The sequence below is a fragment of the Mustela lutreola genome, chromosome 1 (assembly GCF_030435805.1).
Source record: "Mustela lutreola isolate mMusLut2 chromosome 1, mMusLut2.pri, whole genome shotgun sequence".
NCBI classification, from domain to species: domain Eukaryota; kingdom Metazoa; phylum Chordata; class Mammalia; order Carnivora; family Mustelidae; genus Mustela; species Mustela lutreola.
Window position 1 is genome coordinate 83,405,511 of NC_081290.1, and position 6,000 is coordinate 83,411,510.

A 6,000-nucleotide genomic window follows, 5' to 3' on the forward strand; every position below is an offset into this window, starting at 1 on the left:
TAAAATCAGGATGCATTTTAAAATTGATGAAGTTTTAGTTTTGATGAAGTACAATGTATACCAGTCACTGTACTAATTTCTTAATACTACATTTCATTCTCAGTAAGCCCAGGAAGTAAGTACTATTATGTATTTCGTTTACAGGTGAGGAAACAGAGACTTAAAAGGATTAAATAACTGGATCAAGGTCACACAGCTATAAAGTGGCAGAGCAAGGACTAACATTTAGCTCTGTATGTCTTCATCACCCATGATCTTAGCCACGGTGCTGAGGAGCAGTGTTAAGAATGGAAGAACACTAACATTTTAGGACCTTTATTATGCGGCAGTCACTGTGCTAGGTACGTTATATACTGCTTCCCATTTCATGCTCACAAAAACTTTATGAGGTAGATAGTGAAGACTTCATATGATAGATGAGGAGACAGGCTCATGTGTTAGTTAGTTTGTTTGCAGCCACGTAGGTGGGAAGTGCTGGAGCCAGAATTGGAACACAGGTCTGGTGGATTCCAAAGTCCTTTTCACCACAATTTCAGCAGGACCCATTCAGGCTAAGGGAAACCACCCATTGACATAGGCAATGTGAATCGCACAAATGATAGATAAACCCACTTCCCAGATGGCAAGATTAGGTGATAATTTTTTATATGATGGTATTAGAGTGTCTTAGACTCTTGGCTTTCCTTGAAGCTCAGGAAAATAAGCAGCAGTGATGACACTACTGATTATCTAATTAGTCTCAGGCTGTGTTCTTGGCCTGTGCAGCAAAGGTAATGCTCTTTAATTTCCACTGCCTCATCCTGTACCCCAGCAACATGTGTGCAAGGTGTTACAAGGGCTCTAATTAACTGGACCCTACCCTGTACCTTTGCATGTTTAAGGGCAGTGATCTAGGCACCATAAAACACTGGGTAACTGATACTCTGTTTGTTAAACTGTTTGACTTGGGGCCTCATGAAACTGATCTCAGAGGCTTACTAATTTAACCTGGGCTAGACCATGAATCGTTGGGAGACTCTCTTATGTAGGATGCATATTATATGCATTTATTTTGCCTTACATAAAAAAATGCCCTTTCCCCACTTTTTAAGGAAAAAGCAAGACAGTTTCACAAACTAATCTTAATGAGTTCACTGTAAGAATTAAAATATGCAGTCTTTAGGTATATTCAGTCCCTTTAAAGTATATAGCACCTGAAATATGACAATGCTTTCATTTTTCACTTGGATGAATTTTGCTACGTAGCCAGAGTTAATAAATTTAGATGTAGCATTCTAGAGTAGTGGCTCCCAAAATATGTTCTGTAGTGTATTGGCTCTAAGAGTTGACCTTTGAAAAATGGGATCCATGGCCAAATGAATTTGAGAAATGTAGCAAAGCTATTCCTCCCTCATAGAGTTTAAATGTTAGTGTATTAAAGGCTCTGATAAGTCCAGATACAAAGAACTTATTTTTTGGCAAGCTGTTGACATCTTATGGAACTCTTGTTTCCTTAACACACCTCAGGATACATTGTCTGTGACAGACTACAATTGTCCCCCAGTATCCATTCTCTTTTTCCTTTTTATTTATTTACTTTTAAAGATTTTATTTGTTTATTTGCTAGACAGCACAAGCAGGGGGAGTGGCAGGCTCCACAGAGGGAGAGGGAGAAGCAGGCTCCCTGCTGAGCAAGGAGCCTCATGTGGGGCTCCGTCCTAGGACCCTGGGATCATGACCTGAGCCAAAGGCAGACATTTAACTGACTGAACCACCCAGGTGGCCTTCTTTTTCTTTTAGTAAGAGCATCCCTGAATTTTAGCTACCACATAGTCTTCCAGCTGAACATATATTTTTCTGCTTCTTTATAACAAATTGTGGCCCTGAAGATAAGTTTTTGCCAGGAGAATGTGAGCAAAATTCGGGCACCCAGGCAACTCAGTTGGTTGAGCATCTGACTGTTGATTTTGGCTGGGGTTGTGATCTTGGGGCTCTGGGATTGAGCCCCGAATCGGGATCCATGCTGGGTGGGAAGTCTGCTTGGGATTCTCTCCATCTGTCCCTCCCCCTGCTCTCTCTCTCTCAAATATATCTTAAAAAACAAAAACAAAAAAACCATGAACAATAGTGATATGGGAAATGTGTGAGTTACTTCTTTAGAAAGAAGCTGTTTGCTCTTTACGTTCTGTATTTCCTTATTCTTGCTGGTTGGAACATCCAATTGCTGATAAATCAATTTTGACCATATGGCGCAGGACCACACTTTAGGGGATGCAGAATAAAAAGATACAAGGAATCTGGGTCCCCGATGGTTTTGTGGACTAGCCATCTGTATCTGAATTGTTTCATGGAAGAGAAAAAAAAATCCATTTACGTGAACCACTGTTTTGAATGTCTTTGTTCTAGCTGTTTAAACTGTTACTAATCACTGTCTTAGAATTCTCTAAGAATTTTATGCTTGGGTTAGTATCAACTTCCTGAATTCTATTGGCTGTTCTTGATAATTTTTTTTTTAAAAGATTTTATTCATTTATTTGACAGAGATCACAAGTAGACAGAGAGGCAGGCGGCCGGCATGGGGGGGGCGGGGAGCAGGCTCCCTGCTGAGCAGAGAGCCCGATGTGGGGCTTGATCCCATGACCCTGAGACTATGACCTGAGCCGAAGGCAGAGGCTTTAACCAACTGAGCCACCCAGGCGCCCCTTGATAAATGCTTTTTAATGAAGAATTCCTAACTGCTTTAGAGGAAACTGAAAATTTAGGTCAAATAACATTTAGAATGAAGCTAAGTTGTAGACTTAGCATTAAAATACAGAATGAACACTCAAATCATGAAACGTTTGGTCAGACTGAGTGGGGTTAAAGGCTGGACTTTCTAATTAAAGAAGATGAGGTTTTAAATGACTCATGTTATGTATAGTATCACTAATTCTTCTAAGTGTGTTTATACATAAATGTCTCAAGCTACTGAATTAAACGAATGATTCATATTATCTTCAAAAAGCAAACCTTTGAGGTTTTCTCTTTTTGCTCAGTATTTTAACATGTCATTATTTAGAGGTTTATTCAAGACTTTTAATAGCAGACACACTGGCAACAATGTTGATTCTGACCTCAGTCAAACATAATAGGAGAGAGCAAATTGTGTTTTCCTCGGAAAAGAAAACCACAGCATACTTTCCTCCTGGAATAATTTGATTTCCTTTTGCTGTACAAAGTCCAGAGAAAATGACTGCAATTCTATCATAAGCTTCACAATTAGAAACTGAATGTCTGTGATTTTATTTCCCATTATCACTTTCCTACACTAATACTTGGGTTTCCATTGTAGGGCTCCTGATTGCTAGATATGCTGTGAGATTTTAATGTTAACTAAGAACGCTTGGCTTGGCTCTGCTTTGGGGCGATGGCATCTTGCCGGCTTCTGTGATGAATGTGTCTAGAGCTTTAGCCCTGAAAACTCCAGTCTCCAAGGAATAGTTGATTTTGTCTCTGACATTTATGAAGGACACCTGTGTAATGTCTGACCATGGCCTAAAGCTCTCTATCTCCACATTTATCACAGTACCTGTATTTATCTGTAAGTCCAGCGATGGGAAGGAGCAGTTTACTAATTGGAAACTCTAACAGGTTTTGACTTTTTCATTGCAATGTCTGTGCCATAGAATGAGATTTGATCAGGGTCTAAAAATCTTTATTTAATTTGCTACCAGAAGCAGATTAAATTTCAGATTCCTTTGTCGGCATTAGTCAAGATAAATCTTTTATAAGGGTACACAGGAATTCTAAAGAAAGGTAAAACCAACAGCTTTTTAGATTCTTCTTTTTTCATATTGGCTTTTTTAGAAATGAAAAAGAATTGTTTCTTGGGAGTAAGTTAAAAATTACTTGTAGGGAAGGAAAAAATGGAAAAAGAACCATGATCTTTCATATTTTTAGACTCCTGAAGGGTCATTTTGATCTATTATCTGTTATTTATGTATTTTTTATTTTAAAGATTTTACTTATTCATTTGACAGAGACAGGCACAGAGAGAGAAAACAAGCAGGGGAAGAAGGAAAGGGAGAAGCAGGCTTTCCGCTGAGCAGGGAGCCCTATGCAGGGCTCCATTCCAGGATGGGGAGATCATGACCTGAGCCGAAGGCAGACGCTTAACTACTGAGCCACCCAGGTGCCACTCCTGTTTTTTACTGAAAGATTATAATATAGTTCTTTGTAGGTCATCTCTCCTCTGGGACATTCCCATCCAGTTATCAGTGAAACCCAAAGCCCTGTGTGGGAGTGAACCATTCTTTGAAGGGTTATCACAGATACGCTATCAACAAAACAAAATAGCCCTTATCCTATACCCTATAACAGATTTGAAGAGGAGATTTGTTGCGTACTTTAGGTGCATATGCTATGAAAATGCAAAATGGTGGTATTAGATGATATAAAGAGAAAAGAAGGTTTCTGTAGGGTCTTGTTGTATGAGAAAACAAAAACCGGTGTCCCATACCGATGTCAGGACAAGGCACACCCGCTTCTGTTCCAGACTGCTAAGTTTTCCTTTTTCTCATTCTTTGTAAATAGGAACTCTCCTCTCATAATTCCATTCCTTAGATGAGCCTTCAACCTACTTCAGACTGCAGAATTCTGAAGAACATGGGACATGTTTGTGACATTTTCTTGATGAGCCTTACTTAGCACCATGCTTCCTGTGAGTAAATGCTTAACAAATAGGCTTTTGATTATGATGTCTCTTAGATTTTAGGGAAAAAACATTTCTTTCAACTGAATAGCTTCAGGTAGCAACTTGTTAAATTAATAGCCAGCTGCCTCAAATCCTTTTGAAATGAAGTAAGATTTATTCACTGATTAAAATAAGAGATCCACTCATCAATGCTGTAATGATTTGTATTTTAACGTGGCTTCCACAAAGCATGGTGCTAGCTAGGCTTGTTTCATCATTTGTGTTAGAAATCAGTGGACTCAAATCAAGTCACATGAACTCTAACAACTCAAAGTTTACTGACTTGTGACAGCCTCAGCCTCCGAAAACTCCCTGCCAACTATATTTTTAGGTATCGTTAGCAGGTATCTCCTATGCAGTTGTGAAGCTGTTCTGCTCAATGATGTTCCCTGCAGGAGAAAATACCTCAGAGCAGTTATAGCCTGCGGTCACTCCCCACCCTGCAAGCTAGAGAGACCAAGCAGAGTTGCAGCTGACTCTGGCCCAGATACAAGCTGTGTTCCACACAGAATATATTTTGTCAGCGGGCACACAAAGAGGTTTTAGACAGCCTCTCCTAAGTTCTTTTGGGGAAAAGTTTTTTTCCTTTTTTCCTGTGGTACCTCTCTCTCCTTAGAGCTGAAACATTAGTCTATGAGTCTTGAGCGGGAAAGCCACTGTGTTGTTCCCTTCAAGTCCCAGGTGTCTCCCGTAGTGTGCCTTGGAAAGCCCTACTCCTTACAGCTCCTCCACACCCCTGGGCAGATCAATTTGTATAGACATGTGGGCTGCTACTACGTCATCAGACGTGCCCAGACCTGTCAGAATCCCAGCAGAGGAGAAAACTTAGGCTGAAACCAAAGCCCCTGGATATGCTTAACCAAAATGCACACAAAATACTATGAAATGTAAAGTCTGTTAGCAAAAAACTTAGTTCATGCGTGCATGCTTAGTTTATAATCCAAATAAATTCTTAGGCCCCATATGGCCCAGTCTTGGCACACTACCGCACTAAAGAAACAGGCTAGCAACCGAAAGTAATTAAAAAGTAATTCCGCCTTCCTAAGAATATGAAATGAACTACGAGTTTGTAACCCTTAGTAACACTTCAAGAAGCTCTTGTCTCCCTTCCTGTCCTCTCATGTTTCTCTCTCAAACCTAGCTCTATGTCTCTTAATTTTTTTTGTCTTTTTTGGGGGGGTCTTTTTTTTTTTTTTTTTTTTTTTTGGTCCTTTTCCTTCCAAAAATCTAGGAATTTCCAGAACAATTGAACTTACCTTGATGGGCCAAAGTAGCAGGGAAGTTAGCTC